This window comes from Haliaeetus leucocephalus, unplaced genomic scaffold, assembly GCF_000737465.1.
Source record: "Haliaeetus leucocephalus isolate CR32 unplaced genomic scaffold, Haliaeetus_leucocephalus-4.0 Scaffold148, whole genome shotgun sequence".
NCBI lineage: Eukaryota > Metazoa > Chordata > Aves > Accipitriformes > Accipitridae > Haliaeetus > Haliaeetus leucocephalus.
In genome coordinates, this window is record NW_010972584.1 from 753,917 (window position 1) to 772,206 (window position 18,290).

Sequence of the window (18,290 nt, forward strand, 5' to 3'; positions counted from 1 at the left end):
AGTAAAAACCCCCACACCACCACCACCAGGAAAAAAAAAAAAAAACCAAAAAACCCCACCTAACAAAAAAACCCCCCCTAAACAACTAACACCACAATCCTTTCTGAAAGAACTAGTATTCTCCAAATATGAAAAAAACCCAACCCCCAAAACACAGACAGAAATGGAAATACTTTTTTCCCCTGCAGGAAATAACTATAGCAGAAGCCCTCAAAAAGGAAAGTCTGGTGCTAACAACCAAAGACATCTATAAGCAGCCATAAGATAAGGAAGCGTGACCAAACTACTCCAATATCTGCTACATGAGAATTATGCGTCAAGGTGGCTCATGTGTGCGCAGCCACGTCTCATACTGTGTAAAATGGCCAATGTGCAATGAATGAGGATCCCAAGAAGGAAAAAAAAAAAAAAGTCTCCTGTTGCAGTTGAATGCTGGGTTTTTTAAGCAACTAAGCTCCATTCCTAACTGTATACAAAACTTGCAACATTAGAATCTCACTTGGGGAAAACACTGACTAGATGGACTGAAACTAAGACTTTGCAAGCTAGCATTGTCTTGATCACATTTCTGCTTGTAAATAAGCATTTTATAAAAGCGCTCTTAATAAAGATACCTGCATTTATCAAGACTAGATCTGATAGAGGAACATCCACAAAGAAAAACAGAATTGTTTTCTACTGCAATGTATTATCAGAAAAAATGTTTTTCACTTGTTTTACCAAAAGTAGGTAAGATGGGATGAAAAAAGAATTTCCATCTACTTGAGTTTGTTTATCTACAAGACCACTAAATTTGCATGACGTAGGAAAACAGATTTCCATGTACTCCATTTTGATCAGCAATTTGTTAATTTCTCTGAACCTGCTTACACATCTGTTTTGCTGAAGCAGGTTAAGCACAGATGGAATCATCTGCTGTTCTTATCAAACTATTTTGAGATTAAAAGATGCACCATCTTTCAACTATGCATTAACATTGGTTCTGATCCTGCCTGGAAAAATGAAATACAGACACCAGATCCAACAGAAAGACATGTATTTCCATAGCTGAAAATACTTATTCTAGGAAGATAATCATGCACAGCTGATAAGCATAAAATGACTAGATTTGTGTTTAGTTTTTTTCACTAAATGCGATCCAAAGTAAGCTGAAGACAGTAGGTATAGGAAATACCCATTTTTATATGCTATTTATATGAACAAGAAAAGGTTGTAACTTCTTCTAACACAAGATGAAGACAATGGAGTTTGGGACTACCAATAAACAAATTAGGCATATCTATCAATAAAACAGTTGGCAATGAAGTGATCATGAGAATCAGCTCCAAAATCGTATTCAGAATTCCCAAATAAACCTGCTGAAAGAGCCACTCCCTCATTCTTGGAATGATGGTTCAAGGCTATCAATGCATTCAAGTCCAGAACACTATGCTGGTTAAATTACTGTGTGTTCTGGAGTTATTTTTACACAGTTGTTTTTCACGTAAGTATCATAAGTACTTACTTCAAATACAAATAAATAAGAAATGAGATTGTAGAATACAATTTTGTAAAAGCTAGTCACATTAGGTCCTACACAATGATCTGAAAAAAAGAAAAACCCTCAAACTCAAACCTCTCGCACCTCTCGTGTTCCATGAGCGTGACAATATGCCCTTTTCAGCTTTAGTTCTTAGACTTACTCTTCAAGAAATATTTCATCTGCTTCAAACAGAATGAGCAAGTATTGATAGACAAAGAGCTAAACATATGGTATCCTTTTCAGAAAACACAAAGTCCCCTATGAGGAAGGAAAAGGAGGTATCAGAAAGTGGAAAGCTAGAGGAGCTGTAGCTGTGATCTCAGTCAAACAGTTATGAAGTGAACCATAGATGCAAGACCCATGAAAATGACTGAAAATACTTGCGAGAGAGAAAGGAGAGCTAGAACAGAGTTGAAGGTAGCTTACTTCCAGGCTTGTGAGCAGTCAAGAGTTTGAAGCAGTCAAAAAAATGTTTATAATGCCCCTCCTCACACTACAAGAGTCTAGTGACTACTAAGCTCAATTTGGGATAGAGGGAGGCAGGGATTTTAATGCCTTTCCTCTGCCTTCTCTCTTTCAAGAAAAAAAAAAGACCTTCAAAATTCAACACTAAGCTAAGCTGATCAGGATTCCTACCCCCATAAAGAAAACTGCTCACCCTTAAACCTTACTCCTAAAGAAAACTGCTTAAAGTGAAACAGGTGATCCTGAACACCATGTTTCCAGAAAAAACAATTTTAAGCATTACAGCCATTCAAGCAATTTTAGTCAGAATAGCATCATAAACAAACCTGAAACTTTATCATCTTGTTAGTAGCTAAATAAAAAAATGCAAGTCAATCTGACATCTAAGTGTTCATTCTGTTTTACTGTAAACTTTCACACAGCCTATAACCTCTCATTTTCCATCTAGCTTTGTCACAAACTACCAAGCAATGAGCAGTTTATCAGTCCATCCGGAATGATCTGCTGTGCACATTTATGAACATATTTGGCAAATGTTTTGCATCCAGAATATAAAAGTAAGTATTTATGCAAAAAATTTTATGGCAATAATTAAGGTGTGTCAGGGAAAAAGAATCTGGATAGCCTTAATTAATTGAGGACTCTCTTCTTACAAGCAGCACAAGTCTGTCCTCTAGCACATCTTGCTGCCTTATTTTACTATCCCCAGATACAAAACCAGTTGCTGTACGTCTTTGAACTTTTACTACTAACAAGTCACGCTTATCAATGCTTGGATAATCTTCATACATACAGCTACACATCAAAAGGTGGAATTCTGGCAATATTTTTTTTTCTTTTAATGACTCCACATTAACTGTATAGAGATCAAAAGTCAAAAGATGGTTTTGGTGTTGTGGTGGGTTGACCTTTACCGGCTGCCAGACCCCCTCCCAGCCACTCTCTCACTCCACCTCCTCAACGGGGGCAGGAAGAGGAGAATAAAATGAAAATACTTATGGTTGCGATAAAGACAGGGAGATCACTTACCAATTACCATCCCAGCAAAACAGACTTCTCTTGGGGGAAACTAATTTAATTTGTTGCCAATTAAAACAGAGTTGGGTGGTGAGAAAAATACAAAACCCCTTGTCCTCACCCACCCTCCTCCCAGGCCCAACTTCACTCCTTCATTCCCAACTCCTCCACCCTTCCCCTGCCCCCACCCAGCAGGGGAATGGTGGGGGTGGCCGATCCCAGCAGCTCCTCTCCCCTGCTCCAGCATGGGTCCTGCCCACGGGCTGCAGTCCTTCAGGATAAACCTGCTCTGGCACGGTCCTCCCCACGGACTGCAGTGTGGGTACCTGCTCCGTCACCTGTTCACCTCCTGCTCTGGTTCGGGTGTTCGTGGGGCTCTTTCTCCCTCTTTTTTTCCTCATCCTCACTGTCTGTGTGACTGTTCGCCCCTTCTCAAACATGCTTTCCCTGAGGCATCACCAGCTTTGCTAACAGGCTCAGCTGTGCCCTGTAGCAGGTCTCTTGCAGAACCAGCTGGAACTGGCCTCTTCCCACAGAGACATCCCCACTGCCAACACCTGGGCACGGCACCTGACACAGGTGTTTGGGGTTTTTTTAAACAGGTAATCACAGAAAATAAACGTGCACTCACACGAACACAAAGCTGTTTCGTGCTTCAGTGCAGTAACACAAACTCCCTGTTTCATGCCTATGGTAGCTTGGAAATACTATGGCTGCTTCTGTCGTTCTTCTCAAAATAAATACCACGTAATATGAAAATACATTAAAAACTGGTATACTATGGAAAATGACCTATTTATAGTCATTTTGTTACCATGACTTCATTTAACACTACTGTAAAGAAGTCAGGATTTTGCCTCTCTCAAGAGCCATCCCTTAAGACGTTTTCTACAGAATTGCCTTGGGCTATAATGCGGTAGATGGGCACAAAAAATTATTTTCCTTATAAAAGCAAGTGAGTAGCTTTTCCCAGGTTCCTTGTACCGGATTTCGGTACCTAAATTAGATATTAAAGCTTGCAAGCATCATCAGCACGTGAAAGGAAATAGTAAAGCTGGAAACAACATAAAACTCATGCCTTTCTTTTCAGTTTTGTCTAGATTTTTTTAATTAAGCAAATTATTTTATAGTAAAGCTCTGTTAGAATTTATAGATTTGTGCAATATTTATAGTTTAATCTTACCCAAAATCTCTAATATTATTACTATGCAAACCTCAGACACTACCTATCAAATTAGGTAGTATTCATCAAGTACCTGTTGATGAATAAAGGTCAGACTTTACAGGTCAATACAAGGATGTCTCAGGAATAGGGAAAGTAATTGAAGTAAAACTTGTGTAGGAGACGTGGATAGTACCAGGTATCAAGACTGGCACCCACAGCAAAGCAAAGCAATTTGAGAACACAGTTAATAATTGCACATATTCTTCTGTTCTACATGTGTGCCTGGGCATCTAGTCCTCTTTTTTTATAGAACTAAAATGGACTTTAATAACAGCTAAAAAAATACAGAAAACAAACAGGGAAAAGTAACATCAAACAAGAAGTTAAGTGAATTACAACTTCTCCCTATTAAAACTACAAAATACATTTACAAAGGATTGTGGTACTATCCTGGAGTTTTCACAAGAGTCTGAGGTTGAGCTCACACTTCGCTGACAGCACACCATTGAACACTCAACGAGCAACATGAGTCTTTCAAACAAGTAACAGACCCAGAAAGGAGGGCACCTCAGTTTTGGTTTATTTCCGTTCTTCTATCCTGAAGTTCTCTATTTATTAGTAAGGATGCATTAACATGAATAGCATTTATTCTCTTCTATGAATATTCATAGCTTTTAGCTTCAAACAGAAATTATTTACTCTAATATAAATCTGTTTTAAATTCTCTATTCACAGAGGGCACTTCAATTTACATTGTAAAGTGTATATTAAAGCAAAGTAAATTAGAGTGACAGAAAAATAAATTTTTCAGACTCTTTTGCCAATGAAAATGTGTAAAATAGCTTAAAATACTGACACATGACAAAGGGAAAACTTAAGCAGTAAAAAGAATGATGGAATACCAATAAAGCAAGCAAAAGCAGAGCAAAACAACAAAATAAAGCCTTTACAAGATAAGCAGAAATATTGCTACAAGCTCTTCCTTTGTATTATATTAAATGACATATCTGAATCACCATATACCATACTTAATAGTACAGTAACCTTTTTCTGGATGTACTAGGTCCATATGCTTCTTCCAGCTAGTGAAATCCTTGAGCTAAGAGCTAAAAGATATGTTGAATTTACATCGCTAACTTCATGAAAAGGTTCCTTGCACTCTTGGCAACAATCCAAGTAGAAACTATAAGAATTCTGGCTTTCCCTGAGTTGCAAAAAAAAACCACCACAAAACCAACAACAACAAAAAAAAACAAAACCAAAAAAAACCCTCAAAAGAATGAAAACTGTGATGTGAAGTCTTAAATCAGAAACAGAAACTGATTTTATATGCACGCTCTTTTCACCACTCATTATTCCCACTATTTCTCTGAAATGTACTAGAATTTTCATTTGTGCAGAACTTATGTTAACCTCCTCCTTCACTTAAGAGCATTTAATGTGCTTTACCAGAAACTTTGTGCAGTGAAGCAACTATTGGATTGCCTCAGAAATAATTTCAGAACTTCCTTGGATTGCACATTTCTACCAAAAAAAAGATTTTTTAAAAATGCGGTTACATTAAAAACCTTTATGATAAACAGAAAACAACAATTATTTGATCTGCTCCAAAAACCACATGCTGTATTTAAAGCTACCTACCAACAAGTCCAAAAACCTGGGGATATGTTGTGTCTGTTGCAAACCAAATGAATACCCTACAGCTTTTCACAGCTATAAACATCATGCCAAGAGGAACCCAGGTAACATTACAGCAATAGCAACACTTAAGGTAATAACACAGAGGACAAGTCCTCATAATGTTATAAAAGCTATGTGCTCTTGAAAACGGCTGTTTTCTTTCCTAAGATTTCCATTACTGTCTATGAAGGACAGTGGATAATATTTAAACCTGTTATCACAATGCTCTGTATTTAACAAATCAACCCACCTCAAGTTCAGAGCTCTCCATAGAATACTATGAAGAAAAATATATTTATGAAGGGTTAGCACCATGCTACTGTACTTCTTCAAGAAGAGAAGTTTTTTCTTATTTGTTTGTATCACCTCACAGACCTTAAATGTCTAACTTAAAGATGCAATTCAGAACCTAAATTTATTGGTAGTAATGCAGTACGGTACAAAAAAATCACACTTTTCAATTTCCTTTATAAACAACTTGTCCAATTTACAAATTGCTTGTACCATATATGTAAATAACTCCACGTACAAATTATTACACTCACTAGAAGTCAAGACTTGCACCTTGACTCTTGTATCTTTTCCTTACTTACAACTTCAGACAACCCGAGTTGCCCAATACAGCAACTTCAGACAAGTAACAGATGACAACATTTACAGTTACAGAAACAATTTTAAACAAATCTGACACGGCTTTGGTGTCTAACTTCATGCTATTAGTATTCATATGCTTTTGTTACTTTTAGGCTCTGTATCATCAACGTCAAGAAATGCAACTTGGCCAGAACAAGACAGATAGTCTGGGTGTAAACTAGTGTTGGTTAGCTTTTTTTCATTAACAAAAAAATAGGATGCAAAGAAGGGAGATTGGTCTTCTCCATGAAAAACAAGGAGGGGCTCTGTGGGATAATGAACTTGAGAAAAGGAAAAATTTGGTTGAAGAAATATACCCTAAAGTGACCCTCTGTCTCCAGCCCACCTCTATCCTGGCTGCCACTGATGGTAGCTGAGGGCTGGAAAAACCTACATGAGATTGTGCAACAGACTGCAGCTTGCTATTATTTTGTTGCAATTCAATTGAAGTTCCTAATTCCTTAGGAGTAACAACAACATTAACCTTGTCTCATAACATCATAAAAAACTTTAAACAAAGCTTAAGGAAATGGAATTGAAGGGGATTACTATTCTGATAAACGTAGAGGTTTAATCCTTCGTTTCTAATACTGTAAAACAAGTGACATTAACACTCCCACCCCTTTTCAATCCATATTACATTTATTGAAGCCAGTTCCAAATCCTTTGTATGTTACATTTACTTAACTTGTTTTTATTCTGAAATGTAAGAAAATACAATTCAAGATAAGTTTATTTTCCCTTCTGAGGAAAAACAAATAGCAAAAACCTTGCATGCAATCAAGGAAGATTTCTTGGTTATTAGTTTCCTGGTGTCTCCCCCCCATTTCTGAATGGCTTCATCACATCATCTAACTGTTAAAAGGACACAACAAGAAGACAATATATTTTGCTTTATCATATTTCTTCAGAAGTATTACTAACTAAACTAGATAAGTAAATCAACCTTCTGAAAGATAATACAGTAAGAAAAGAACCCAAGAACATGAAAGAGGCTTCCTTTTTCCCAGCATGTGGCCCCAAATGTCTCTCTGAATAAGACGAGAACAACTAGAACAGAACTATGAGTAGAGTAAAGGAGAAAGGTCTGTAAACCAACTAAAGGGGAAAAAAATAAATCTCTGACATGCATATAGCTGACTTCTGCAGCTGATAATTCTGTTATGCCTCTGGGAGATGTATAAAGACCTTCTGTGTTGAGTACTCACAGGTTACATTTTCTAGACCCTCTCTGAGCTTGAAAAGCATAATTTTCCTTTTTCTTTTTTACATGAAGAATAAATTATCCTGATTGCAAGACTGTAGAGTTTGGGGGTTTGAGAACAACTAGAAATAGCATAGCATGAGACCTGCAATAACATCTCCAAAACAGACAACGCTGAAAATACGCGTTCAAGCATGTTGCTAGTCATGTTCAACACCATTCCCTCCAGAAAAGAGAGAACCATCACAAGTGATGAAGTGCTGCTTTTGAAAAAGACCACTACCCTCTCACTGCACCATCTACATGGACCTTTGGTTATTCTGTAGCCAGCAGAAACCATCACAGAATGATTGATGCCGGCAGGGACCTCAGGAGGTCATCTGGTCCAACCCTCCTGCTGGAGCAGGGTCACCCAGAGCAGGTTGCTCAGGTCCATGTCCAGAGTGCTTTTGAAGATCTCCCAAAAATGGAGCCTCCATGACCTCTCTGGGCAACACATGCCAGTACTTGGTCACCCTCACAGTAAAAGTGCTTCCTTATGGTCAGACAGAACCTTACTGTATTTCAGTTTGTGCCTGTTGCCTCTTGCCTTGTCACTGGGCACCACTAATAAGAGCCTGGCTCTGTCTTCTTTACACCCTCCCTTCAGGTATGTACACACTTTGCTGATAGCCCCCAGGCCTTCTCTTCTCCAGACTGAGCAGTCCCAGCTCTCTCAGCCTTTCCTTGTATATAAGATGCTCCAGTCCCTCAATCATCTTAGTGGCCCTTTTCTGGACTCTCTCCAGTAGTTCCATCTTTCTCTTGTACTGGAGATCCCAGAACTGGACACAGTACTCCAGGTGTGGCCTTACCAGTGCTGAATGGAAGGATCGCATAGCTTGACCTGCTGGCATTCTTCCTAATACAGCCCAGGGCACAGTTAACCTTCTTTGCTGCAAGGGTGCATTGCTGCCTCATGCTCAACGTGGTGTCCACCAGGACTCCCAGGAGCTTTTCTGCAAAGCTGCTTTCTAGCAGGTTGGCTCCCAGCATATTCTGCTGCCTGGGGGTATTCTTTCCCAGGGGCAGGACTTTGTACTTTCCTTTGTTGAACTTCATGAGGTTCGTATCAGCCCATTTCTCCAGCTTGTCCCGGTCCCTCTGGATGGAGGCACAACCCTCTGGTGTATGAGCCACTCCTCCCAGTTTCGTATCATCAGTGAACGCAGCTGAGGGTACAGTCTGTCCTATCACCTAGATCATTAATAAAGATGTTGAACAGGATTGGACCCAGTACTGACCCCTGGGGTGCTCCACTAGTTACTGGCCACCAACTGGACTTTTTCTACCAATCAGCATCCTCCAGGACTGGCCATCCAGCCAGTTATCTATCTACTTCACTGTGTACTTGTCTAGTCCAAATTTCATCAGCTTCTCTATGAGGATCTTATGGGAGACAGTGTTGAAAAGCCTTCCTGACGTCAAGGTACACAATATCCACTGCTCCTCCTCATGTACAAAGCCAGCCATTTCCTCACAGAAAGTTATCAGGGTGGTGTGGCTTCCCCTTTGTGAATCCATGCTGACTACTATCAATCACCTTCTTGTCCTTCATGTGCCTGGAAATGTTTTGCAGGATTAGTTATTCCAGTACCTTCCCAGGGACCAAGGCAAGGCTGACGAGCCTGTAGTCTGCTGGGTTCTCCTTGCCCTTTGTGAAAACAGGAGTGGTATTTGCTTTCCTCCTGTCCTCAGGCACCTGTCCCAATTGCTATGATCTTCCAAAGATGATTGACAGTGGCCTTCCAATGACATTTGCCAGCTCCCTCAGCACTTGCAGGAATATCCCATCAGGGCCCATGGACTTATGTACGTCCAGTTTGCTTAAATATTCCCAAGCACAATGCTCTTCCATGAAGGGTAAGACCTCCTTACTTGAGACTTTTCCTGTGGCCTCTGGGACATGGGATTTCTGCAGGCTGGTGAAGACTAAGGTGAAGAAGACATTCAGCACCTTACCCTTTCCATATCCTGTGTCTCCAGGGGCCCTGCCTCACTCAGCAGATGGCTTATATTTCCCCTGGTTTTTCTTTTACTGTTTATGTACTTATAGAAGTACCTCTTGTTGCCTTTGACATCCCTTGCCAGATGTAGCTCCTGGTGAGTTTTTCGCTCCCCTAACCCTGGTCTGTGCATGCTTGGACCGTATCTTTACATTCCTCCCAGATTCCTTGTCCCTCCTTCCACCTTTGTGTATACTTCCTTTTTATGTTTGAGTTTTGCTAGGAGCTCCTTGTTCATCCATGAAAACCTCCTGGCATCTTTGCTTGGACAAGGTGATTCTTGAAACAGCCAAGCATCTCAGAACCTTCTTCCTTGCAGGGCCTTGTCCCATGGGATCTCTGAAGAGGTCGGAGTCTGCTCTCTTGAAGTCCAGGGTTGTGATCCTTCTTTCTGCCCCGCTCCGTCCTCTCAGGATCTTGAGCTTTAACATCTCAAGGTCACTGCAGCTAAGGATGCCTTTGACCTTCACATCTCCAACCTGCCTGTCCTTGTAAATATGAGGTCCCAGCAGTGAAAGAGCTTTAATAAGCAGAACTAAAATTGGTATCAAATGTTCCCTGCTCACATCATCACCTTCCGTTTTCTTTGTAGACTTGTGTCCCCTATTTACACAAAAATCACAGTCATAATGGTACTTTACATCCCAAAATATATTTGCTGAATTATGTGGTCTTCCAGAGGAAGAACAGATTATCTTGATCCACAGCAAGTGTGGGTTTTTTTCCCCCAGAAGTTCTGGTCCCACAAAGCTTGGAATATTGGTAAGTCTGGCTGAAAGAAGAGGACTTTCAACATCCTGCTGCCATTTCTGTTACAGTCATTCAAAATGCCTCCTGCTGGAACCATTGTCTTTGAGCGCCAGCAGAAGCCACTTATCCTCTGATGTATTAGAAAAGGGGAAGCTGTACAGCCTCCATCTGAAAAAGATATAAATCTGGAGGATTTGAGGAAGACAATGCATTCAATACTAACTGGCAGTATTTACCTGTCAGAGAGGTAATAAATGAAAACATTTTGCTCTGAAAGAAACTGAAGCAGTATTGAATAAGTGTGGAAACCTCTATCTTTCATCATTTTAGTAGGCTTTTTACCATTATTTAAATGCAAAAGAACTTAAAACATTCAGAAGAAAGCTTCCTACTCATGCCTAAATGGCTATATTCTTTTGCAAATGCAGTAAATCCCCCCCCCCCCATAAATCAGTATGTTAAGGTCATTTTCTGCATGCCAGAGAAATTATATTACCTCTCACATCAGTTTTAAAGTAGCGTTAAATGCTTTTGTTTCCACTTTGAATAAACATGATGGTATCTTTATTAGAAATTATAATTATTTATATTAATAAATAATTAACATTCACACTAATTAATAATAGTCAAGCTGTCCAAATTACAATTTACATGATAAATATCTATCAAGAAATTCAAACTGATCACAGTATATAACAAGTGCTGTCAGATAAATATTTTCCCCTTAGCAGTGCCTTACACTGGTGTGCCAAATTCTGAAGTTGAAAAACACTTTCTCCACAAAGCATTTCCATTGCATTTAAGTTAAATATCTGCTCTTTCAGTGCTATTTACATACTTAACAGGAAACTTCACATCCGGCAGAGTTCAAGTGTATAACCTGATACTTTCATCCTTTTCCAGCTTCTCTCATACAGTGTCACGCAGCACACAAAATTAATATTGTCATTCACACCAGAAGAGTGGTCTAGAAGTAGGACTACTACTTTGGACCTGACAAACAGCAGTGAGAAAAATTTCAAAAGTCACAGGGTCTGTAGAACTGGGTCAATATATGTAATCTTAAATGTCTCTAACAAATCTTTGTCTCTGTTACAATGTCCACACAGGTCATGCAATACAATTTCATTATATTAGAGAAGATTTTGCCAAAAGCCAGATTTTAAAGTTGTATTAGGAGCACCTAAAATGTTAAGGAAAAAAACCACAAGCAAAACACACACTATTATTCCAATAAAATACAGAACATAGACCATTATTTGCAGACCAGTTTGATTAGTACATTTTGTAATTAATGATCCTGGGCACGATGCCACCATTTGTCCTGCAACATTTCTGTGAATCCCTAAAGAAAACAGCTGAATGTATTCCAATAGTTTTCCAACTACACACTTCTCATGTAAATTTAAAAAAGTAAAGACATTTCAATACTGTTCAACTGCAAAAACATTTCAGCTATGCTTCTCATAGACAGGTTCCAATAAATTTCATTCCTCCAAAAGAGACAATTTCGACTTCAGAGGAACAGTTCCAAGTAAAAAAGCATATTGGTTTCTTATGCCTTAACCTGTGATAGCATCTGTCATTTTGTTTATGATTTTGGTCACAAAAATCTGTTTCAGAGTCAGCAAACAACATGAAAATTCTCTTTTTATTGTATAATAGTTATTCCGCAAACAACTACTTAGTAATATCATTAACAACACTTACTGTAATTCCCACAGTATTCAGCAGAGGTTCCTTAAATTACAATAAGAAATGAAAAAAATTACATAGCTGCAATTCCAAAACCCCACTTGTTGTTCTTAAAATCTTGACTTTAGATTAGAAGTATTGTGCTGTTTAGAGATTAATAGGAAGTAGAAGTTTACATTCACAATTTAAATGGAGAATCGATCCATTTCTATTACTTCACACAGATGTTTAGCACAACTCCAATCCATCCTGGAAGTCTTAATTTTTTCTATATAAATTAATGACTTGGCAGAGTTCAGAAAATAACGTTACTCTTTCTAAAATGAAGACCAAGAAGAAGTGAAATGATGTACATTCTACTTTTAAGTTCAGGATTTTTTTTGGAAGGTAAACCGATCACCCAAATTGATCTTCTAGCTTAAAAATCTTCAGGTTTTCAGATTTTCTGTTTCTGTTCTGCTTTATAAAGCAATTATTTTTATTCAAACAGTAGATATGAAATATCAAGTTGTGAGAAAATGAAAATCAGAACTCCTTTATACTTGAGTATTTTCTCCTCACTGAGAGTAATGATTCTTTATGGTTCTTTGAGCTATTTCTGTCTATGCAAACTCATATTGATGTATCAGCATTTTTAAAAGTAATGCTTATTTGTGTCTCAGACATATTATATGACTGCTCCTACTATTACGAAAAAGGAAAATGAATGCAGGAGCCACAGCTCTTATTTATGCAAACCATTTATGATACTCCTACTTCAGAGCACAACAGAAGGAGAAATAAAGGGCAGGTCATGGGATCCACACACTTAAAACAACAACTGTTACTACTGACTAAATAACTGTCCTTTTTTATGTCTTCAAGTTCAGATTTTAATGTTTATACATGATGAACAAAATCCTTCCTAAGGAGAAGGATCCACAGAATATCACTTGTGTCAATGATTAGTACATTTTGATGGGAGCTTCTGTCTTGGCCAGGTCAAGAACATAAAGCTAGTAAAAGCAGAAGTTGTTTTATTTGGTAACCCTGCTGATATCGACATCTCTGAACCATGCAGGCAGCGTTGGCTATGCTTAGGTGCAAAGCACCTCTATGTTTTAGGGAAGACACTTCTAGACAGCTAATAGCAAATGGAAATGCACTATATGATCAACTCATATACTCTGTGACAAGATGGTTTGGGTTTCAGAACGGCCAGAAATATTGTTAAGAAGAGTCTGATCCAGCAAAGTAAGACTTATATAAACAAGTAATTTCTTCTGCCTTGACAGCAAATGCAGCACCACATATGGCCTTAGGAAGAATACTGGTAAAATAGTAACTGATTCAAATGCAAGTTGAAGATAAGCTCCTTCACCCTATGAAAGAATGTGTGAAGCAGACTTCTATCTGTAAACTCTGGCACTGAGCTGATAGCCACCTCATAATACAGGACGACTGAAAATATAAATTACAATTTAGTAGTTAAAAAGTGCAAAAAAAATTAGAATGAAGCAAGTAGGATGTAAATTATAAATAAAGCCTGTTTTCAAATACCCGTTTTTACTTGTTCTGTAAAATATTCAAGTTTTTGATAAATAAAAAATTAAAACAGTTAAAAGATGAGAGGCAGAGCTGCAAATAAAAAGCTAAGAGAAAACAGGTACAACTCCCAGGACAGAGAATTAATTCAAACCTCTTCAATTTAAAAATGTTTGTTCCATGTATGTGACAATAACACTGCAAATATTTGTAATAGACCTGTGGCTGGCAGCTGTTAAAACTGCAGATTTTAAACAAAGATCCCAATAAAATTAGAACAAAACCATGTTTTTCCACTTAGGGCATCTCATTATTATAAAAAACAAATATCAAAGCATTCCTGTTAGTGTGGAATATTGAGGTTTTTTTCATCTATTTTAAATAGGGTCACCTTCTGAGATAGAAATTAGTTGTTTTCACTAGTGCTTCAAATGTACTATCATACTCCATAGACAAAAGCCAAAAGGAAAGGAAGAAAAATGTCATTACAGAGGCTAACACTCAGCTTAGGTATAATGGTTAAAAGCTCCAGTTAATAAATAACAGTCAAGCATTATGTCAGCATTATTTCTTGACTGATACAGCACATCTGGCAATGCAGTACCCTCAAGTACACTACTGATTCTCAACTGTCAGATCAGTGCAGTCTCAAAAGCGAAAGAACTAGCTATTGACTCACCCTTACACCTTTACACAGCATCTGAACGATTTCTGGTGATCTCCCACTCGAAGATATCCAAAATATCTGCTGTGTTTGAAACGTAAGCAAGCCAAAAAAAGTACTGAATGTCAATCTTCTCCACAGTTTATATATAAATAGCTGAAAAGCGTGTCCTTGCCAAGTAGATAAGTCATAAAAAACCACAAAGAATATGTTTAAAGGCGTACATGAATTACCATATCATCTCTGAAAGACATCACTAGAGAAAGACTCCTAAAAACCTGTTAGACTTTTGCATACAATTCTCTTGCCTGAAAGAATATAAAACACATCAGAGCAGTATATCCACTTCTTAGCATTTTTTTTTTATTTTAGTAATGCTGTTTTTCAACACAGCTGGTCCTGACTAAACAGATTTAAAGATTCATCAATTCCAAGACTATAAAGGATTATTGTGATTATCTAGTTTGACTTCCTGCAGGGCACATGCCATAGAAACTCGCTCACAGATTGCTGCAACATACTTTCTCTAAGATAATGTGGCAACAGATCATTTAAAATACAATCCAGTCTTGTTTTAAAGATATCAGTAATAAAGAATCAACTGCTTTCCATGATTAATTTATTGTTAATTACCCTAATTATTAAAAAGTGGCTTCATTTCTATTCTTAATTTGCATGGCTTTGATTTGTAAATACTGGGCTTTGTTACATCTTTTTTGATAGAACTGACAGATTGAGACAGACTTTTGACAGATTATCTCAATTAGTAATCATCTACCTAAAACCTTTCTCCATGTACACATTTATAAGTCATAAATAGGCTGACTCCTCACTGAACTTCTGCAGTTTGTCTGAATAAACATATAAATAAACATATGAAGTAATTTCTTCACTCTACTCTGTATTCGTCAAGCTCCTGGTGGAATATTATTCTCATTTTTATATATTTACTTCTCTAGACACATGTTTTTACCTATTGTACATTGAGAAGGTGGGGATAAACAGGTAATTCTTTAAAGCAATAATGAGAATATCCAGAAGACCCGATATATTCTAAAGATTGGGTTTGACTGTTTGGCTGCTTAGTCTAGAAATGACAAGAGTTAGGAAAACATTTTAAAACAATAACTTGAAGGAAAGACAAATGGAATAATCTCTTTCCCTTGTCCATGGCAAGTAGAATAAGAAATAACAAGCAGTAAGGAAGATTCAGGATAGGCTTCAGAAAAGTCTTTAACAGTATGGGCTAAAAAGTACTGAACTTTTTGAGAGGTTGCAAAACATCCATCCTTACAGACTTTTTTAAAATCAGGCAAGACAAGCACATGTTGAAAATGTCATAGTTAGAAATTAACTTGCCTTAAAGGAGTTAGATGGACTAGGTAACCTGAAGATCCATTCTACATCCCCCCTCCCGTTCTAGGTCCCCCCCTCCTATCACTCCTTGCCTTGCAAGAATCAAGTATTGCTGATCAACTCTGAATCTTTCTAGCTTTTCCACATCTATTCTGAAGAGGACACTGCAAAATCAGTAGCAATTGCCCAACAATCACGTCATTTAGTCTATACAGAGAAATTTTCAATTGCTCTCCTCCTCTGCCCCCAAGATGCCCCCCTGCCTATAAAGGCAAGACTTCTTATCCTCTTAGCTATCAAAATCAAGAAAGAGGATGATGTTCAATTGGTTAGCCATAATAATGTTTCATCATGTTAAGTGTCATCGCACCTCAGGACACAAAACACCATCTGTAGGTCCTTTCTATATTTGGATGTATTAGAATAGATGCTGTTTAAATGAGCCAAGTATCTGACAGAAACAGTACAATTTCTGAACTAATCATTATTTAACTTTCTATTTCTGCATCATCAGCAAATTTTACAAGACTGCACCATTTTTTTCCAATTCCTATTACGAGAATAGTGAATAACAAAGAGACAAGAACAGATCCTTGCAGGTCCTATTACAAGCAGCAGCACTGAATAACAAGTCTCCATTTTCAACTGCTTTGTTATCAATTCATCTGTTTTTAAATTGTTTAGTACTAAATGCTATATTTAATTCTGCACTGTTAATTTCTTTAATCATAGTGTCAACGGAGTGTTGGTTAATGCCTGCAGAAGTCCTACACTTATTGTTAATTTTACCAATGCAACTTTTAATCAGATTCAAGGATGTGCATGGTTTCTATCTCTGACATGGTTGACAATTTCTGAAGAGAAGGCTAGCACTAGAAAACAGGGAAACTCAACTACGAAGTTTTAAGATTTGAGGTCAGAAAAGGTAATTGACCTGGGACAGCCAGGGCACATCTCTTAGAGAACATGTGCTATAAGCTATGTTGGTGAGATATGGACTGGACAGATAGATTGTAAGTTGGGTTGGCCGGACTGCCAGGCTCAAAGGGTGGTCATCAACAGTACGCAGACCAACTTGTGGCTGGTTCCTAGTGGCATTCCTCAGGATGCCAACATCTTTATTAACAATTTGGATACTGCACAGTCTCAGGCACTTTGCAGATGATATGAAGCTTGGGGGAGCAGCCACCACACTGAAGGTTGCTATTCAGAGGAGTTTCCTTGACAGGCTGGAAAAGCAGACCAACAAGAACCTCACAAAGTTCTTCCAAGACAAATACAAAGTTCCTCCTCATCTGGCATAGAATAACCTTATGCAACAAGGGCAGGCAGCAGCTTTACAGAAGACAACCTGGTGATCCTGATGAGGAAGCTGAACAGGAGCCAGCGATGCTGTCCTTGCAGCAAAGACCAGCCATATACTAGGCTGTATTAGCAAGAGGGTAGCCTGCAGTTCAGGGGAGGCAATTCTTCCCCTCTGTTCAGTAATCATGAGACATCTGGAGTAATTACTTACCATGTACAACTGCCAGATGGGAATATTTAGAAGAGATGGATCCAGGTTCTTCTCAGAGGAGCACCAGAATAGGAATAAAGGCAACGGACACTGGAAATTCCAACTAGGTCAAAGGAAAACATTTTTCCCTTGTGGGTGCTCAAAATTTAGAACAGATTTTTGCCCAGAGAGGTTGTGCGATCTTCGCAAATTTTCAGAACTCAACTGGACAAGACCTTCAACAACCTGTTCTAATAGGCTCAGCCTAGAGGAGGAGGTTGTACTAGAGACCCCCAGAAGTTCCTTCCAATCTACCGGATTCTATGATTCTGTGCTTGTAAAACTTAAGACACAGCAGTAAAACTCCCTGTGAGCCATGAGAATATCCTTTGCCTGGTTCTGTCTGATTTTTAAGCCAAAACTCTATGCTGGAGCTAACAAGCACAGCAATAATCAAGTTCCACAATAGAAGAGTTTGCAATAACCAATGTAATTACCTCTGCCATTAGAATATTAGCAACAGTGTAAAAACTCTTTTCATTGGTAACTACTCATTTATTATATTAAAGCGTAACACTGTGACAGCACAGCCAGTTTAATCCACCAGAAATACATGTTGCTAAAAAAACCCAAGTAGTCTCAAAACCCCTCATTGTCTGAACCTATTGTCCCCATTCCATGCACTACGACTGGCACTTGTACAGTGAGCCCCATCAAGAATCTAATCTGCCAGAAAAACGGCAACAGACTTAAAGATGGTTAGCATTCAGCCAGATAATTCCCTAATTCCCACTGCACAGCCACACAGACACTAGCGTATGCATAAGTGCAACAGGCAGTGTACATTATGAAGCCTGGCTTCTCAAAGCTCATTCCTGTCTGAACTACCTTCTGCTTCACAATATGGATGAAATCAGACTGCAGTCCTTCCTATGGCAAAAGCAATAAAATCCATTTCTTCCCTCTACACAGTCACTTATTTCCAAGAAAATTAATTTTTTGATTGGACTGAGTTAGAACTGGTAAAGAGATTCAACATAATAGGGCGGGGGGGGGGGGGGGGGAGGAAAAGGGG

General features: G+C 38.3%; 1 protein-coding gene across 1 annotated transcript in view; it reads right to left on the reverse strand.

The window, feature by feature from the left end:
- Positions 1 to 18,290, reverse strand: part of DOCK3 (dedicator of cytokinesis 3) — a 200,925-nt gene that overhangs the window by 150,132 nt on the left and 32,503 nt on the right. The gene's annotated exons all lie outside the window — the stretch shown is intronic.